General features: G+C 44.8%; 2 non-coding genes across 2 annotated transcripts; both read left to right on the top strand.

Moving 5' to 3' along the window:
- Positions 1-16,176: 16,176 nt before the first annotated feature.
- On the top strand, positions 16,177-16,249 carry trnav-cac (transfer RNA valine (anticodon CAC)). The gene has a single exon. It is a non-coding gene; the product is annotated as a tRNA-Val (tRNA).
- Positions 16,250-18,884: 2,635 nt separating this feature from the next.
- On the top strand, positions 18,885-18,967 carry trnal-cag (transfer RNA leucine (anticodon CAG)). Its single transcript has one exon. It is a non-coding gene; the product is annotated as a tRNA-Leu (tRNA).

The following is an 18,967-nucleotide window of genomic DNA, read 5'->3' as shown; positions in this document are numbered from 1 at the left end:
CTGCTCAGGTCAATCAATCACTTTCCACCCTTCGATGCAGCAACAAAGCTGGAAATTTCACCCCAGATCCTCTCAAACTGCTGCTTTGACTCCAGGTCTGATCAGTAATTTCTCTGATTCATTTTCTCTCTCTTACAGTTAACTTGGTGGCGATTTTGATCCTGTCCCGAGGAAAGTGCGGTCTCTCCAAATGTATCAGTGTCTACCTGGTGGGAATGGCAGTGGCCGATCTCATGGTCGTTATCATTAGTGTGATATTGATGTGGATCAGTGCGATTTATTTCAGAGATTCATTCCTGCTCATTACTCCCGTGTGTAGTTTTATTACCTCCTTGAATGCTGCAGTCACTGTGGTTTCTGTCTGGTTCACAGTCGCTTTCACTTTTGATCGATTTGTGGCCATTTCTTGTGAGAAGCTGAAAACTAAATATTGCACCGAGAGAACGGCGGCTGTGGTTTTGGGAACAGTGAGTGTGCTGGGCTGTTCAGTGAGTGTCCCCTGGTACTTTATGAATGAACCTCGATTTATAATTGATGATGTGCCCTGGTTTTGTGTTGTTAAACAGAGCTTCCGTACTTCCCCAGCATGGGCCGCATTTGACATGGTTCACCTCATTTTAACCCCTTGTGTCCCATTCTGTCTGATTTTACTGCTCAATGTTCTGACGGTCAGGCGTATTTTAGTGTCCAGTCGAGTCCGCAGGGGACTCCGGGGCCGCAGCAATGGAGAGAATCAGAGTGATCCAGAGATGGAGAACCGAAAGAAATCCATCATTTTACTCTTCAGTATATCGGGCAGTTTTATACTGTTGTGGATGGCACGGGTTGTATTTTACATTTATATACGAATTGCAGACAATTGGTATTATTCCTCCTTCACTGACCCTAGTTATATCACAGAACACACAGCAAAGATGCTGCAGCTTCTCAATTCCTGCACAAACACGTGTATTTATGTCCTGACCCAGACTAAATTCAGAGAGGAGCTGAAGAACGCGGTGAAATACCCACTCAATCTAATTGTTGAATTATTGAAATCATAGAAAGAGCTGAAGGGTTTCAAGCACTAGAACTAAATCCCATTTCATACTCCATCCCCTACACTTCTCGGGGGATGGAAAGTACATTTTATATTAGCAGCACAGAGCCCTGAAATGATCTTAAATCTGATTCTAAGGTTATATTTTATTCATAATCTGACCTATTGAGGTGGAGTTTACTCTTTAGATGACACGTGCATTTTCATTGTTACTCAAAATTGCGGCACTAAAGGGCTCAGCTGGACTTTAATTAACTGAGTGCAAGGCAAAATGCCCAAAGCTGGAAATCAAAGTCATTTCTGTGGCCATGTTCAGAATGTGTGTACTCCACATTAATGGTGAGAGAGAGGAATGGAGAGAGGAACAGAGAAAGAGTGAGACAGAGAGAGAGAGAGAGCATGAGAGACAGAGAAAGAGGGACAGAGAGGGAGGGGTAGGGGAGGTGGAGAGCGGGAGAGAGAGAGAGTGAAAGAAAGAGAGAAGGAGCTAGAATGAGGGAGAGAAAGGGAGAGGCAATTAGAGAGGAACAGAGACAGGGAGAGAGAGAAAGAGTGAAAGAGGGAGAGAGGGTGCTCGAAAGAGGGAAAGAGAGGGATAGGCAATTCGAAAGAGGCAGAGAGAGGAAGACAGAGAAAGAGAGACAGAGGCGGAGAGAGGGAGAGGGCGAGAGAGAGAGACAGAGAATGTGACAGAGAGAAACACAAAGAGAGAGGCAGGGAGAGAGATACAGAGAGAAAGAGAGAGGGAGAGACATGGAGGGCAGAGAGAGAGAGAGACAGAGAGAGGGAAGGACAGAGACGGAGACAGAGAGAGAGACGGAGGGAGAGAGTACACAAGGACAAAATAAATGTATCAATTACAAAAGTGCAGAAACAAAGAGTGGCAGAGACAGAGTTACTCGGAGATGCAGAGAAACTAGGAGTCGGTTATTTAGATTGGAGATAAAAATAAAGAGAGAAAAAAACATATATTATATTGAGAGAGAGACAACACAGATATGGATTGAACGAGAGTGAGACACTGACAAATAATTATAAAGTGATAGGAGTGGAGAGGTAAATAGACAGAAGAAATCAATTCAAAATAACTAGAGACTGAGAGCGAGGCAGAGCAGGAGAGTGTCAGACATAAAAATACAGTAAGAGAAAGAGAGAAAGAGGAACAGAAAGCAAGGAAAATAATAGAAAACAGGAGAGATGGAAGAAATACAAAAATTAAAACGGAGACTGAGAGAGATGGAATGAAATACAGAAACAGATGGAAAGAAGAGATCGAGAAGTCAAATAGAAACGGAGAGAAAGAAGTAGACAGAAGCACAACTGAAGAGAGTGAGAAACAAACAGAATAAAACAAAGACGGATGAAATGGGAAAAGGAGATCCACAGAGATAAACAAAGAGAGAGGTGATGCCTGGAGGCCCCACAATAAAGTCACTCAGTCTTGTGTACCTGAGCCTGACCATTACTTACTGCAGGAGTTTCCCAGCTGCTCTGTGTAGTAAACATTCATCTGATAAACGAAAGCCTGAGATTCATTCAGCTTCAGCATGTCTGAAGGAAAAGGACGATTAAAAGGTGGAAGGGCTGTTAAACGGATTGTTAATGACACACTGTAAAAGATCCCACAGCAGAGGATAGATCACCATAGCAACAAGAACGATTCCAGGAGGGCTATAGGTGGTTTGAACTCCTGCCGACTTAACTTGGTTACGTTGTGGACATTGAGAGTCAATCAATCTTGGGTTATATTTGTCTGAACCAATTGTTGATAACCCGCCGTCCCAGAGGTGTGATTGTTTGTTTAAAGGGTCTTTAACATCTGGGCAGATGTTGAGTGTGGAGAGACACAGATCCACCACGACTGCTCCAATCTCCCCTTTCACTTCCTGGCAGCACGACCTCACCTGGAATCTCCATGATTGCTCGCTAACTCCCAGCTTGATGCCTCGATGCTGGTTTACAGATTGCCTGTGAAGCAGATGACCTGGATACAAGAGAAACTCACGCTACACTACAACATTATCCTTAAAAATACCTGGAATCTTCCCGGCAAGCTTGAGCCAAACATAAGGATATAACTGTTGTTATGGGATCTGTCTGAGATACATATTTAATTTCCAAACAGTTATGTATTTTGGGAATTCAGAGTGTGTTGTTTTATTGTTGTTAAAGCAATTCTAAATCTGGCTAAACCAAAGATGTTGATTAAATTGTAATTTCAATTTTTCTAGTAAATTAATATTAAATGTTTGTTTTGTTCATAAAGCCATGGTTTGTGCCTGAAACTTTATCTTTAGGATAAAGAACCCATTATTTAAATGTAACATTAAACATCGTGGAGACAAAAAGGAATTGCCCCAACTTACAGTGTAAAATCACTTTGCACCTTTTTGCTCCTCCATCTGTACCATGTGTAACTTTCCCAGTGAGCTGCTGGATTCTGTAATAAATCAAATCAACTCTTACCCCTTCTGCTGTGTTACTAAACTGGAGAGGGTCCCGCAGCACTCTCCTGTTCTGTTACTGTTACAAATATTATTATTGTTTCAGATTAAAGAAAAATATGAAGAATGGAGAAATGGATTAAACCCCAGATCAGGACTACATTCAGATTGAGTCCAATTTTACTCTGATTTATTTAACAGAAGCTAGAATTACATTCTCTACACAAAATGGCTCATTGGACCTTTCCTCCGAATGTCTGGTCTCTCTTTCTCTGTACTAATTAAGTCCAAATGACCAAATGTTAATCCATTTTTTTGCAGAAGTTCATATTTTGGTCTTTATTTCCCTCACTGCACCGCTGTCTTTGTGTTAAACACCAGCTGGTGCCAGTCTCACTCAGTTTGTATCTTTAACTATAGTGGAACAATGATTTAATAGGAACACCAAATGAACCCTCTCCTTGTCTCTCACCGTAACAAGCTGCTCCTCAGTGAGATGGATGCCTTATTAACGGCCATTATGTTTCAAGATCAGGACGGCCATTTTGTTTAAGCTTCATTGCGGCCAATTTGTTCCTGATCACCATATTGCCCCCATTAAGTTGGCCGCCTTGCCCCTCAGTTAAATGGCAGCCTTGCCTCTCAGTAAGATGGCTACCTTACTGGTGTCCATTTTGTTTCGGTTTCATGGCATTGAAGTTGTTGTTCATAGATTCATGGTTTCAATGTAACTATGGCACAAGAGGAGGCCATTCGGCCCACTGTGTGTGTGCCGACTCTTCGAAAGGGCTGTCGAATTAGTCCCATTTCCCCCTCTGCTCTTTCCCCAGATCCTTTTTGAAGGCTTTGTAATCGTAGTTGTATAATGGAAATACATGTATATGTATAGATGCAAATTGATGTTGTAGTTGTTGCTGTAATATATAAATACATGTTCTTGTTGTCGATAAAGATTGTCTCTCAATCTTTTACTCTTTAGATTCTTCTCCTTTATAAACTGGGCTTTGTTTCTGTGTAAATGAGTGTTGCTGAGAGATTGTCCTTGTAACTGAGTGAGGGATCTTACTGTGTATTAGGTTTTTAATAAAACTGTTTTGCTTTCGCTGTTTTAAACGTCATGAATTTGTTTGAACTCTTTGGCTAATTGGAAAAATCCACAAACTGTAAGTTGATCATAAACTACAGGCTTTTTGTCCACTGCTAATTAAAACAAGAGAAAATAGCAAAGGGAAAGTTCGTTCACCTTTGGAAACTGCAACATAAAGGGTGAAGTAGCAAAACATGCCCAGGGTTTGTGTCCCCTGCTCCAGGAACAGAAGATAAAATGAGCACAGGGGCAATTTGGACCCTGCAGCAAACACTAACCAGGACAGGCAGACAGACCATCACCATTCAGGGGAGGGACGGGGGATGGTGAGTGAGGGAATGAGTGGTAAATCAGGAGAGAACACGCAGCAAACTTGTATTAGAGAGCGAGAGAAGCAACTTGTGCTCTTCAGTCTGCCCTGAGTGTCTTTCTGTCTCTCTCTCTCTCCCAACTTTTCTCTCTTTTCTTTAGATTCTCTGCTTTGTAACTGGGGATTTTGTTTGTCAGTGGTGTTTGCTGAGAGATTGCCTGCCTGTGTAATGGGATGAGTGAATGACTGAGTGTGAATGTGTTTGAGTGAGTGAGTGTGAGGGAGCTCTGGGCTCTTACTGTGCCTTTTTAATCGCTTGCTTTGTTCTTAATCAATTCCTTTTCACAATCTCTCTCTCCAGAGGAATTTGTTTGTGGATATGCTGTAACATAAAGATGTGGAATGAGAATGTTTGGGAGGAGGAGGATTCCATGTTCAACAAGCTTTCTCTCCACAGCGGACTGACCGAGGCCTTCACCAGAGGCTGCACGCAATGGGGCTCACGTGAATTTTGTCTGGGTCACTATGGGATCAATGGATCACGGTGGGATCACTGGGAACAGTGTGGGATCACGGGCTGCTGGTGGATCACTGGGACACTGCAGGCTCACTGGTACATTGTGGGATCACTGGGACACTGTGGGATCAGTGGGACAATGTGTGATCATTGGGTTGCAGTGGTATCACTGGGACACTGCAGGTTCACTGGGACATTGTGGGATCATTGGGTTACGGTGGGATCACTGGGACACTGCAGGTTCACTGGGACACTGCAGGTTCACTGGGACATTGTGGGATCACTGGGGCACTGTGGGACCAGTGGGACACTGTGGGATCATTGGGTTGCAGTGGGATCACTGGGAACCTGCAGTTTCACTGGGACATTGTGGGATCATTGGGTTACTGTGAGATCACTGGGGCACTGGCGGCCATTTTGTTTAAGATGGCCGCCTTACTGGCCGCCATTTAGTTTCAGCTTCATGGTATTAAAGGAGAAATTTCTTTACGCATTCTATGTAATATATAAATATTATAACACACGTTATTTTATATACACAAGTTGTTGAATACAAATAAAGTCTCTCAAACTTTTACACAAAATGCAGTTTGGATACTTGGACCTCTGGTTGCAACGTGAAATCATTGGGTGCGCATTGGGAACACTGGGTGCACTGTGGGATCATTAGGATCATTTTGAGAGCACTGGGACACTCTGGGATTACTGGGGCACTTTGGATCACTGGGTCACTTTGGATCACTGGGTGCACTGTAGGATCAGTGGGTCACTCTGCGATCACTGTGGGATCACTGGGTGCACTGTGGATCATTGGGACACTGTGCATGACTGGGGAACTATCACTGTGTGCAATGTGGGATCACTCGCTGCACTGTGGATCACTGGGACACTGTGGATCGATGGGGCACGATCACTGGGTGCACTGCGGGATATTTATTTACACAGTTGGGTCGAAAGGCACTGTTTACCTGCTGTACATTCGATGTAATTCTACGTAGTATATAAATTGTTGTTGTTGTTGTTCTTCTTCTTCTTCTTCTTCTTCTTCTGCAGGGAATCCCAGAGAGACTTATTTACCCAGTTGGGCCGAATGGCTTCTTTCTGTGCCGTGCTATATTCTTTGCAACATATATATATATAAAGATAAATATATTTTACATATATGAATAAGTTGCTGCAAAATAGAAATAGCAGTTTGGCCGAATGGCCTCGGTGCCAGACTGTGCTGTACTGTACATTCAATGTAAAATATATATAACTATATAATTATATTACATATATTATACTGCATGTTCAAGAATTTGTTGTTGTTGTCAAATAAGGAATTCAAAGTAAAATCTTTACCCAGATGGGCCGAATGGTCTGTTTCTGTGACGTGCTGCATTCGATGTAATATTTATTTAAAGATATATGATATTGTATTATACATACAAGAAGTAGTTGTTGTAAACTGGAAATAGCAGTCGGGCCGAATGGCCTCTGTACTGTGCTGTACTCAGCATTCGATTTTAAATATATATAAATATTTCATTAGATTATAGATTGTATTATATTTTCTACTCCAGAAGTTGTTGTCAAGTAAGAAATTCAGGGGAATTTCTTTACCAGATGGGCTGAATGGCCTGTTTCTGTGCCGTGCTGTATTCTATGTAATATATATATATATAAATATATGCACGGGGTTAAATTCGATAACCCCCGAATCCGGGCGCGGGGGTCGATTAACCCCCACGTGATTAACCTGCACTCGGTCATTGAGATGCAGACAGCCCGTGAGATTGGTGCTGCCTGGTGATTTACCTGAGTCCTGCGAGCAGTCAGGCCTGGCTGCGCTGTTGAGCGGCTTCTCACCAGCAGGGGGTCCCCGATATTGCGTGAGTGGTCAGCACCTCTTCAAGGCAGCCTGCACCTCTGAAAGGCAGCCTGCACCTCTCAAAGGCAGCCTGCACCTCACAAAGTCAAAGATTTGATTGAGATACAATCCTCCGGGGTCATTTCTTCTCCTACAGTTTTGATTGGCAGCTTCTTTTGAATAAAACAGATCATTGCTTAAAATGACTGGCTCCCAGTCACTGTTTTGAAGCCATTTGTCAGCCTGTCTTTTTCAAACTGGTGAGTCTGTTTGGAATCTCTGAGAATGTTAATCAAGTCGACAGCTTCCATAGTGTGTGAGAAAAAGACAACAAAGAACCAGGATGTTCGAAATTTCGGTCACAGTTTCGTATAGCATTTGTGAATTATTTATTATTTTCTTTTCCAATAAGGATCTGGTTGAGCTTTACAGTAAAACTGTAGTCTTACTGATGCTATTTGTTTATTCTCTTTCTGTTTCATCAATTTGTTTGGCAGTTAAAGTCTAAAACAAGGTCTAGTGTAGTGTGAATCTGTCACCCTCTGAAGAGCAGGCACTATTCGGCACTGGATAGAACGAGTGGGCTGAGATAATCTGAAGGGGTTTCACTGTTCATTATCTGGAACCCTTCAAATGTTACATTGATATCAGGACAAGTGGAAACACTGAGACATTGAGAGTGAAGCCTCACCTATCAGAGGAGCTGCTTTTTCAAACTTAGAAATACAGCTGATTTCAGCAAAATTTCACTTCAATAAAGTAGGCAAAAAGGCAACTATCTCTGAACTGTCTCCACTATCTGAAAAACACGGAGATTTTACTGATCGGGGAATAATGATCTTGTTCAAAAAGTACGAAATAAAAATCAGTTGCAATCTTTTTAAAATAACGATCTGATTTAAAGCATTCTCCAAACAAACAAAAGCACCGAGCATTCCCAGGACATTGAGAGATTATGTGAGTGGGCAAAACTGTGGCAAATGGAGTTCAATGTGGGGAAATGTGAGGTCATCCACTTCGGATCTAAGAAAGATAGATCAGAGAGTTTTCTAAATGGTGAGGAGCTCGGAACTGTGGAGGAGCAGAGAGATTTAGAGGTCCAAGTACAGAAATCATTAAAAGCTGGTGGACAGTTATAAAAATAATTTTAAAAAGGCTAATAGAATGTCGGCCTTTAATTCAAGAGGGCTGGAATATAAAGGGGTGGAAGTTATGTTCCAGCTGTACAGAGCTCTGGTTAGACCCCATCTGGAGGACTGCATTCAGTTCTGGGCACTGCACCTCAGGAAGGATATATTGCCCTTGGAAGGGGTTGCAGCTCAGATTCACCAGAATGATATCGGGGCTAAAAGGGTTAAATTATGAGGACAGGTTGAATCGACAAGGCTAGTATTCCCCTGAATATAGAAGATTAAGGGGTGATTGAATTGAGGTGTTTCAAATGATTGAAGGATTTGATAGGGTGCAAAGAGAGAAACTACTTCCTCTGTTGGGGGATTCTAAAACAAAGGGGCATAACCTTAAAATTAGAGCTAGGCCGTCCGGGGTGATGTCAGGAAGCACTTCTTCACACAAAGGGTAGTGGAAATCTGTAACTCTCTCCCACAAAATCTGCTGAGGCGGGGGTTTAATACGAAATTTCAAAACGGAGACTGATAAACGTTTGTTCGGCAAGGGTTTTGAGGATTAAGGAACCAAGGCGGGTCGATATAGTTAAGATACATATCAGCCGTGATCTAATTGAATGGCGGAACAGGTTGAGGAGCTGAATTGTCTACTCCTGTTCCTATGTAACAAGTTCATGTGGCTGAATGGACTTCTCTTGTTCCTATGTAACATGCTTGAGGGGCTGAATGGACTCATCTTGTTCCTATGTAACATGCGCGAGGGGCTGAATAGCATCCAGATCCTGTATAACAGTCTCGAAGGGCTGAATGGCCTCCTCCTGTTCCAGTGCAACAAGCTCGAGGAGCTGAATAGCCGTGTCCTATTCCATTGTAATAGTCTCGAGTTGCTGAATGGCCTTCTGTTCCTGTACAACACGCCTGAGGGGCTGAATGGCCTGCTGCTGTTCCTAAGTAACAGCCTTGAGGGGCTGATTGGCCTCCTGGTCTGGTGTAACGGGCTCGGGGGCTGAAAGGCCTCCTCCTGTTGCTACCTGACAGGCAGGAAGGGTTGATTGACGTCAAGTTCCTGTATAACAGGCTCGAATGGCTGAATGGCCTCCTCCTATCCCTGTGTAACAGGCTTGAGGGTCTGAATGGCCTCCAGTTCCGGTGTAATGGGCTTGAGGGGCTGAATAGCCTTCAGTTCCCGTATAACACGCTCGATGGGCTGAGTGCCCTCCTCCTGTTCCTATGTAACAGGCTCGAGGGGCTGATTGGCCACCAGATATGGTGTAAGGGGCTCGAGGGGCTGAATGGCCTCCTCCTGTTGCTATCTGACAGGCTTGAAGGGTTGATTGGCGTCTAGTTCCTGCATAACAGGCTCGAAGGGCTGAATGGCCTTCAGTTCCCATATTAAACGCTAGAGGAGCTCAATGGCCTCCTTCTGTTCCTGTCGAAAAGCCGTGAAGGGCTTGCCGCCATTTTGTCCAAGATGGCCACCGTACTTGCCGCCATTTTGTCCAAGATGGCCACCGTACTTGCCGCCATTTTGTCCAAGATGACCGGTGAACGAGCCACCATTTTGTCTAAAAATTAGAGCCGGACCTTTCAGGAGCGAGATTAGAAAACATTTCTACACACAAAGGGTGGTAGAAGTTTGGAACTCTCTTCCACAAACGGGAATTGATACTCGCTCAATTGTTAAATTTAGATCTGAGATAGATAGCTTTTTGGCAATCAAAGGTATTAAGGGATATGGGCCACAGGCTGGTATGTGGAGTTTGATCACAGATCAGCCATGATCTTATCAAATGGCAGAGCAGGAACGAGGGGCTGAATGGCCTGCTCCTGTTCCTATGTTCCTATGATATTATTTATATGGAATTTCAACAGGCATTTGATAAGGTTCCACACAAGAGATTGTTGGCAAAAATGAAAGTGCATGGAACTTGAGGCAATGTATTGACATGGGTAGAGAATTGGTTCGGAGATAGGAGACAGAGAGTAGGGACAATGGGCACATACTCCAATTGGCAGGATGCGACTAATGGTGTCCCCCAGGGATCTGTAACTGGGGTCTCAGCTTGTCTCCATAATTATCAATGACTTAGATGAAGGAACAGAGAGTCGTATATCCAAGTTTGCTGATGACACTAAGTTAGGTGGTACAGTAAGTGGTGTGGATGCGAGTGGAAAGTTGCAAAGGGACATTAATAGATGAAGTGTTTGGGCAAAACTATGGCAGATGGAGTTCAATGTGGGGTTATCCACTTTGGACGGATGGTCAGGGTATTTTCCAAATGCTAAGAAGCTAGGAACTGTGGAGAAGAAGAGAGAATTAACGGTTCATTTACATAAATCAGTAAAACCTAACGGACGGTCCAAAAAATAATTTAAAAGGCTAACGGAGTGTTCGCCTTTATCTCAGGGGGCTGGAATATAAAGAAGTGGAAGTTATATTACAGTTATATAAAGCTCTGGTTAGACTGCGTCTGGAGTAACTGCGTTCAGTTTTGGACACTGCACCTCAGGAAGGATAGATTGGCCTTGGAGGGCGTGCAGAGCAGATTCACCAGAATGTCACCAGGGCTGAAATGGTCAAATTATGAGGACAGGCTGCATAGACGGGGCTCGTATTCCCACGAGTATAGAAGATTGAGGGGCGGTCTGAGCGAGGTGTTTCACATGTTTAAATGATTCGATAGAATAGAGAGAGAGAATCAATTTCCTTTGAGGAATCAAGAACGAGGGGGACATAACCTTAAAATGAGAACCATGCCATTCAGGTTCGAAATCAGGAAGCACTTTTTTACACAAAGGGCAGTAGAAGTCTGGAACTCTGTCCTCCAAAAGACTGTGGATGCTGGGGGTCAACTGAAGCTATCAAGACTGAGATCGATAGATTTTTGTTGGGTGAGGGTATCATAGAATCATAGAAGTTACAACATGGAAACAGGCCCTTCGGCCCAACATGTCCATGTCGCCCAGTTTATACCACTAAGCTAGTCCCAATTGCCTGCACTTGGCCCATATCCCTCGATACCCATCTTCCCCATGTAACTGTCCAAATGCTTTTTAAAAGACAAAATTGTACCCGCCTCTACTACTGCCTCTGGCAGCTCGTTCCAGACACTCACCACCCTTTGAGTGAAAAAATTGCCCCTCTGGATCCTTTTGTATCTCTCCCCTCTCACCTTAAATCTGTGCCCCCTCGTTATAGACTCCCCTACCTTTGGGAAAAGATTTTGACTATCGACCTTATCGATGCCCCTCATTATTTTATAGACTTCTATAAGATCACCCCTTAACCTCCTACTCTCCAGGGAATAAAGTCCCAGTCTGTCTAACCTCTCCCTGTAAGTCAAACCATCAAGTCCCGGTAGCATCCTAGTAAATCTTTTCTGCACTCTTTCTAGTTTAATAATATCCTTTCTATAATAGGGTGACCAGAACTGTACACAGTACTCCAAGTGTGGCCTCACCAATGCCCTGTACAACTTCAACAAGACATCCCAACTCCTGCATTCAATGTTCTGACCAATGAAACCAAGCATGCTGAATGCCTTCTTCACCACCCTATCCACCTGTGACTCCACTTTCAAGGAGCTATGAATCTGTACTCCTAGATCTCTTTGTTCTATAACTCTCCCCAACGCCCTACCATTAACGGAGTAGGTCCTGGCCCGATTCGATCTACCAAAATGCATCACCTCACATTTATCTAAATTAAACTCCATCTGCCATTCATCGGCCCACTGGCCCAATTTATCAAGATCCCGTTGCAATCCTAGATAACCTTCTTCACTGTCCAAAATGCCACCAATCTTGGTGTCATCTGCAAACTTACTAACCATGCCTCCTAAATTCTCATCCAAATCATTAATATAAATAACAAATAACAGCGGACCCAGCACCGATCCCTGAGGCACACCGCTGGACACAGGCATCCAGTTTGAAAAACAACCCTCGACAACCACCCTCTGTCTTCTGTCGTCAAGCCAATTTTGTATCCAATTGGCTACCTCACCTTGGATCCCATGAGATTTAACCTTATGTAACAACCTACCATGCGGTACCTTGTCAAATGCTTTGCTGAAGTCCATGTAGACCACGTCTACTGCACAGCCCTCATCTATCTTCTTGGTTACCCCTTCAAAAAACTCAATCAAATTCGTGAGACATGATTTTCCTCTCACAAAACCATGCTGACTGTTCCTAATTAGTCCCTGCCTCTCCAAATGCCTGTAGATTCTGTCCCTCAGAATACCCTCTAACAACTTACCCACTACAGATGTCAGGCTCACTGGTCTGTAGTTCCCAGGCTTTTCCCTGCCGCCCTTCTTAAACAAAGGCACAACATTTGCTACCCTCCAATCTTCAGGCACCTCACCTGTAGCGGTGGATGATTCAAATATCTCTGCTAGGGGACCCGCAATTTCCTCCCTAACCTCCCATAACGTCCTGGGATACATTTCATCAGGTCCCGGAGATTTATCTACCTTGATGCGCGTTAAGACTTCCAGCACCTCCCTCTCTGTAATATGTACACTCCTCAAGACATCACTATTTATTTCCCCAAGTTCCCTAACATCCATGCCTTTCTCAACCGTAAATACCGATGTGAAATATTCATTCAGGATCTCACCCATCTCTTGTGGTTCCGCACATAGATGACCTTGTTGATCCTTAAGAGGCCCTACTCTCTCCCTAGTTACCCTTTTGCCCTTTATGTATTTGTAGAAGCTCTTTGGATTCACCTTTGCCTGATCTGCCAAATCAATCTCATATCCCCTTTTTGCCCTCCTGATTTCTCTCTTAACTCTACTCCGGCAATCTCTATACTCTTCAAGGGATCCACTTGATCCCAGCTGCCTATGCATGTCATATGCCTCCTTCTTATTTTTGACTAGTGCCTCAATCTCCCGAGTCATCCAAGGTTCCCTACTTCTACCAGCCTTGCCCTTCACTTTATAAGGAATGTGCTTACCCTGAACCCTGGTTAACACACTTTTGAAAGCCTCCCACTTACCAGACGTCCCTTTGCCTGCCAACAGACTCTCCCAATCAACTTCTGAAAGTTCCTGTCTAATACCATCAAAATTGGCCTTTCCCCAATTTAGAATTTTAACTTTTGGGCCAGACCTATCCTTCTCCATAGCTATCTTAAAACTAATGGAATTATGATCACTGGTCCCAAAGTGATCCCTCACTAACACTTCTGTCACCTGCCCTTCCTTATTTCCCAAGAGGAGGTCAAGTTTTGCCCCCTCTCTAGTCGGGCCATCCACATACTGAATGAGAAATTCCTCCTGAATACACTCAACAAATTTCTCTCCATCCAAGCCCCTAATGCTATGGCTGTCCCAGTCAATGTTGGGAAAGTTAAAGTCCCCTACTATTACCACCCTATTTTTCTTGCAGCTGTCTGTAATCTCCTTACATATTTGCTCCTCAATTTCCCGTTGACTATTTGGGGGTCTGTAGTACAATCCTATCAAAGTGATCTCTCCCTTCTTATTTTTCAGTTCTACCCATATGGACTCAGTGGGCGAACCCTCGGATATATCCCCTCTCACTACTGCCGTGATGTTCTCCCTAATCAAGAACGCAACTCCCCCTCCTCTCTTACCTCCTGCTCTATCTTTCCTATAGCATCTGTACCCTGGAACATTGAGCTGCCAGTCCTGCCCCTCCCTTAGCCATGTTTCAGTAATAGCTATAACATCCCAGTCCCATGTACCCATCCATGCCCTGAGTTCATCTGCCTTGCCCATCAGACTTCTTGCATTGAAATAAATGCAGTTTAATCTAGTCTTCCCTTGGTCTTTGCCCTGCTTTCTCAGACCATCTGTCCGGTCATGTTCTGTACACTCTCCCTTACTGCCTTTTGTTTCTGTCACCACTTTATTTCCCACTGACTTCCTGCATCGGTTCCCATCCCCCTGCCACATTAGTTTAAACCCTCCCCAACAGCACTGGCAAACACTCCCCCTAGGACATTGGTTCCAGTCCTGCCCAGATGCAGACCGTCCAATTTGTACTGGTCCCACCTCCCCCAGAACCGGTTCCAATGGCCCAGGAATTTGAATCCCTCCCTCTTGCACCATCTCTCAAGCCACGTATTCATCTTAGCTATCCTGTCATTCCTACTCTGACTGGCCCGTGGCACTGGTAGCAATCCTGAGATTACTACCTTTGAGGTCCTACTCTTTAGTTTAACTCCTAACTCCCTAAATTCAGCTTGTAGGACCTCATCCTGTTTTTTACCTATATCGTTGGTGCCTATATGCACCACGACAACTGGCTGTTCACCCTCCCCCTCCAGAATGTCCTGCAGCCGCTCCGAGACATCCTTGACCCTTGCACCAGGGAGGCAACATACCATCCTGGAGTCTCGGTTGCGTCCGCAGAAACGCCTGTCTATTCCCCTTACAATCGAGTCCCCTATCACTATAGCTCTGCCACTCTTTTTCCTGCCCTCCTGTGCAGCAGAGCCAGCCACGGTGCCATGAACCTGGCCACTGCCACCTTCCCCTGGTGAGTCATCTCCGCCAACAGTATCCAAAACGGTATACCTGTTTTGGAGGGAGATGACCACAGGGGACCCCTGCACTGCCTTCCTACTCTTCCTCTGTCTGTTGGTCACCCATTCACTATCTCCCTCAGTAATTTTTATCTGCGGTGTGACCAACTCACTGAACGTGCTATCCACGACTTTCTCAGCATCGCGGATGCTCCAAAGTGAGTCCATCCGCAGCTCCAGAGCCGTCAAGCGGTCAAACAATAGCTGCAGCTGGACACACTTCCCGCAGGTGAAGGAATCAGGGATACAGGAAGGAGCCCTGAATTCCCACATCCCACAAGAGGAACATGACACGGCCCTGGGATCTCCTGCCATGACTTAACCCTTAAATTAGCTTAAGAACAACTCCAAAGTCAAGAGGAAAAAAAAGGAAAGAAAAACTACTTACCACTAACTTTAAGGAGTTTACTCCTTTAAATTGTTCTCAATTTAGAGAATGTTAACTACACTAGGGACCTTGATTCACTAAAAAATAAACGCTGCTTCCTATAAGACCTGCAGACCTTCCCTTTCTTTTTACTTCAGTTACTGTCGATAAGTAGAAATACTCACCTGAACCTACTCACCAATCAGGTGCCTCCCCTGTGTCGCGTCCCGATCTGATTCCTGACGTCACTTCGAACTCGGTCGCAGCTCCGCTCGGCTCCGCTCAGCGCTCTGAAATCCCGCCTTTTATCGGACGCTCCCTCCGCTCGGCTCGGCTCCTCTCAGCGCTCTGAAATCCCGCCTTTTATCGGACGCTCCCTCCGCTCGGCTCGGCTCCTCTCAGCGCTCTGAAATCCCGCCTTTTATCGGACGCTCCCTCCGCTCGGCTCGGCTCCTCTCAGCGCTCTGAAATCCCGCCTTTTATCGGACGCTCCCTCCGCTCCGCTCGGCTCCTCTCAGCGCTCTGAAATCCCGCCTTTTATCGGACGCTCCCTCCGCTCCGCTCGGCTCCTCTCAGCGCTCTGAAATCCCGCCTTTTATCGGACGCTCCCTCCGCTCGGCTCGGCTCCTCTCAGCGCTCTGAAATCCCGCCTTTTATCGGACGCTCCCAATGGAAATGTTGAGAATATGCTTTATTGATGCTGTGATGTCAGGTTCCACACCTGTCCAAACAAGGCAGGTCACATTTGGGAGTTTATTAACTTTGAAATGAACATTTTTATTTTGTGACTTGTGCAACTTCGATCAATTGAATAGTTATGAAAGAGACTCAATGCCGTCATTCTAATTTCTGGCTGACAAACAAAACAGAGGTTTCCGTAGTGTAGTGGTTATCACGTTCGCCTCACACGCGAAAGGTCCCCGGTTCGATCCCGCGCGGAAACATTATGTTGGGGCAGATATTTTTTTCATCTGTGAAAGAGCCGGTCCTGTTAAATTTAACACAAATTCGTGGTCTCACGAGCACTGAACATTTTAAACCGAGCCCTTCAAAATACAGTGTGTAAAATGAGAAGGGATAAAAAGTTCATCGCACAAAATAAATTATTAAAGTTTTCCAACTTCCCTCAGCAGCCTTTCATTCTGCAAAATAACGTTATCGGTTAATTAATGGTGAATAAAACAATGATTGTTTTTATTTCTTCCATGCGATTAATATAAAAAGTGTACAAAAGTTGCTTTTTTGACCGGGAATCGCACCCCGGCCGTCGTGGTGAAAGCGCCGAATCCAAACCACTCGACGACCAGCGAGTTTAATTTGCTGTGTCATCAGATTTAACATGGATTTCTCTTTCTCTGTGATTCAGCTTTTAATTCTTTTTAGTTCCTGATTGCGGATATTCCCGTGATTAAATAGGAATAAAGTACAATAGGTTCAGGAAAACCCGGGGTGTTGGCATCCTGCTCACTGAGCCTGTCGAGTGGCATTGATCTTACCAAGCACTGGAGTGAGTGAAACTTCCTCCGGGGGAGGGGGGAGGGGGCGGGGGTGTCTCAATGTGGAAAGGGTGGCGAGTGATAAGGCCATTTATCAGTCAGGATGGCCGAGCGGTCTATTGTACTGCGTTTACGTTGCAGTCTTCTTTAAAAACATGGGTTCGAATCCCACTTCTGATATTGGTTATTTTGACTCCTATTTCATTTGTTGCTTGAGCTGCGGTTGATTTTTCGGCCCAGTTTATTTACTCTTCCCGCAATAACCAACCCGGTCTCGATCCACGGCACGTTTTGACGCCCACCGGCTCATCTCTAAACCGAGCTTTGAACGAAAATATGCTGGAAGCACAAGGCGGTCATTCAACAACTATGGAGAGAACAGAAATATGGGGAAATGCACCATCGGCATAGGAGTCGGCCATTCAGCCCCTCGAGCCTGCTCCGCCATTTGATATGATCATGGCTGATCTGTGATCTGACTCCATATACCTGCCTTTAGCCCATATCCCTTAATACCTTCAGTTGGCAAAAAGCTATCTGTCTCAGATTTAAAATGAGCAATTAAGCAAATATCAATTCATAGAATCATAGAAGTTTACAACATGGAAACAGGCCCTTCGGCCCAACATGTCCATGTCGCCCAGTTTATACCACTAAGCTCGTCCCAATTGCCTGCACTTGGCCAATATCCCTCTGTACACATCTGACCCATGTAACTGTCCAAATGCTTTTTAAAAGACAAAATTGTACCCGCCTCCACTACTGCCTCTGGCAGCTCGTTCCAGACACTCACCACCCTTTGAGTGAAAAAATTGCTCCTCTGGACCCTTTTGTATCTCTCCCCTCTCACCTTAAATCTATGCCCCCTCGTTATAGACTCCCCTACCTTTGGGAAAAGATTTTGACTATCTACCGTATCTATGCCCCTCATTATTTTATAGACTTCTTTCAGATCACCCCGAAACCTCCTACTCTCCAGGGAGTAATTGCCGTTAGGGGAAGAGAGTTCCAAACTTCTTCCATCTTTTGTGTGTCGAAGTGTTTTCTAATCTCACTCCTGAAAGGTCTGGCTCTAATTTTTGGACTGTGCCCCCTAGTCCTAGAATCCCCAACCAGCGGAAATAGTTTCTCTCTATCCAGAAAATGTCAATGACACAGTCAATGAAAGGTGCAGTTCACGAAGGCGGCTCACCAGCACCTTCTCAAGAGCAATTAGGGATGGGCAATAAATGCTGACCTTGCCATTGACACCCACATCCCATGAATGAAGACAAAAAATGTCGCTTGCATGGCTGAGTAATTTCCTGCGGCTGAACGACGGGAAGAATGAAACCATCGGCTTCAGTCCTTTGAACGAACTGTATAAACTTGCCGTCGAGCTCAATCCCCACTTGGTCCTCTGCCCCGAATATCCACTGCATCAGAAAATCCTCCATAACATAGAATCACAGCATGGAAACATCACAGAAGGAGGCCAGTCGTCCCATCGTGCCTGTGCCAAATATTTGAAAGAGCGATTCAATTAGACCCACTCCCCTTCCCTGTCCCCATCGCCCTGCAACATTTTCCCCTTCAATTGTTTATCCAGCTCCCCTTTGAATGTTATTATTGAATCTGTTTCCACCACCCTTTCAGGCAGTGCATTCCAGATCATGGCAACTCGCTGCGTAAAAACATTCTCCTCATCTCACCTCTGTTGCCAATAACCTTAAATCTGTGTCCTCTGGTTAGCATCCTTTCTGGCACTGGAAATAGTTTCTCCTGATTTATTCTATCAAAACCGTTCATGATTTTGAACACCTCTGTTAAATCTCCCCTTAACCTTCTCTGCTCAAAGGAGAACAACCCCAGCTTCTGCAGTCTCTCCACCTCACTGAAATCCCTCATCCCTGGCACCATTCTAGTAAATCACCTCTGCACCCTCTCCAAGGCCTTGACATCATTCCTAAAGTGTGGTGGGCAGAATTGTGTGATGTCCAGCTGGAGCCGAACCAGTGATTTATAAAGGTTCAGCATAAGTTCCTTGCATTAGTACTCTATGCCTCTATTAATAAAGTCAACGATTCCGGATAGTTCATTATCAGTCAGGATGGCCGAGCGGACTAAGGTGCTGCGTTCAGGTCGCAGTCTTCTTTGGAGGCGTGGGTTCGAATCCCACTTCTAACA

This window comes from Heptranchias perlo, unplaced genomic scaffold (genome assembly GCF_035084215.1).
Source record: "Heptranchias perlo isolate sHepPer1 unplaced genomic scaffold, sHepPer1.hap1 HAP1_SCAFFOLD_47, whole genome shotgun sequence".
Lineage (NCBI taxonomy): Eukaryota > Metazoa > Chordata > Chondrichthyes > Hexanchiformes > Hexanchidae > Heptranchias > Heptranchias perlo.
The sequence above is the reverse complement of the archived record's forward strand: the minus strand, read 5'-3'. Positions and strand labels throughout refer to the sequence as shown.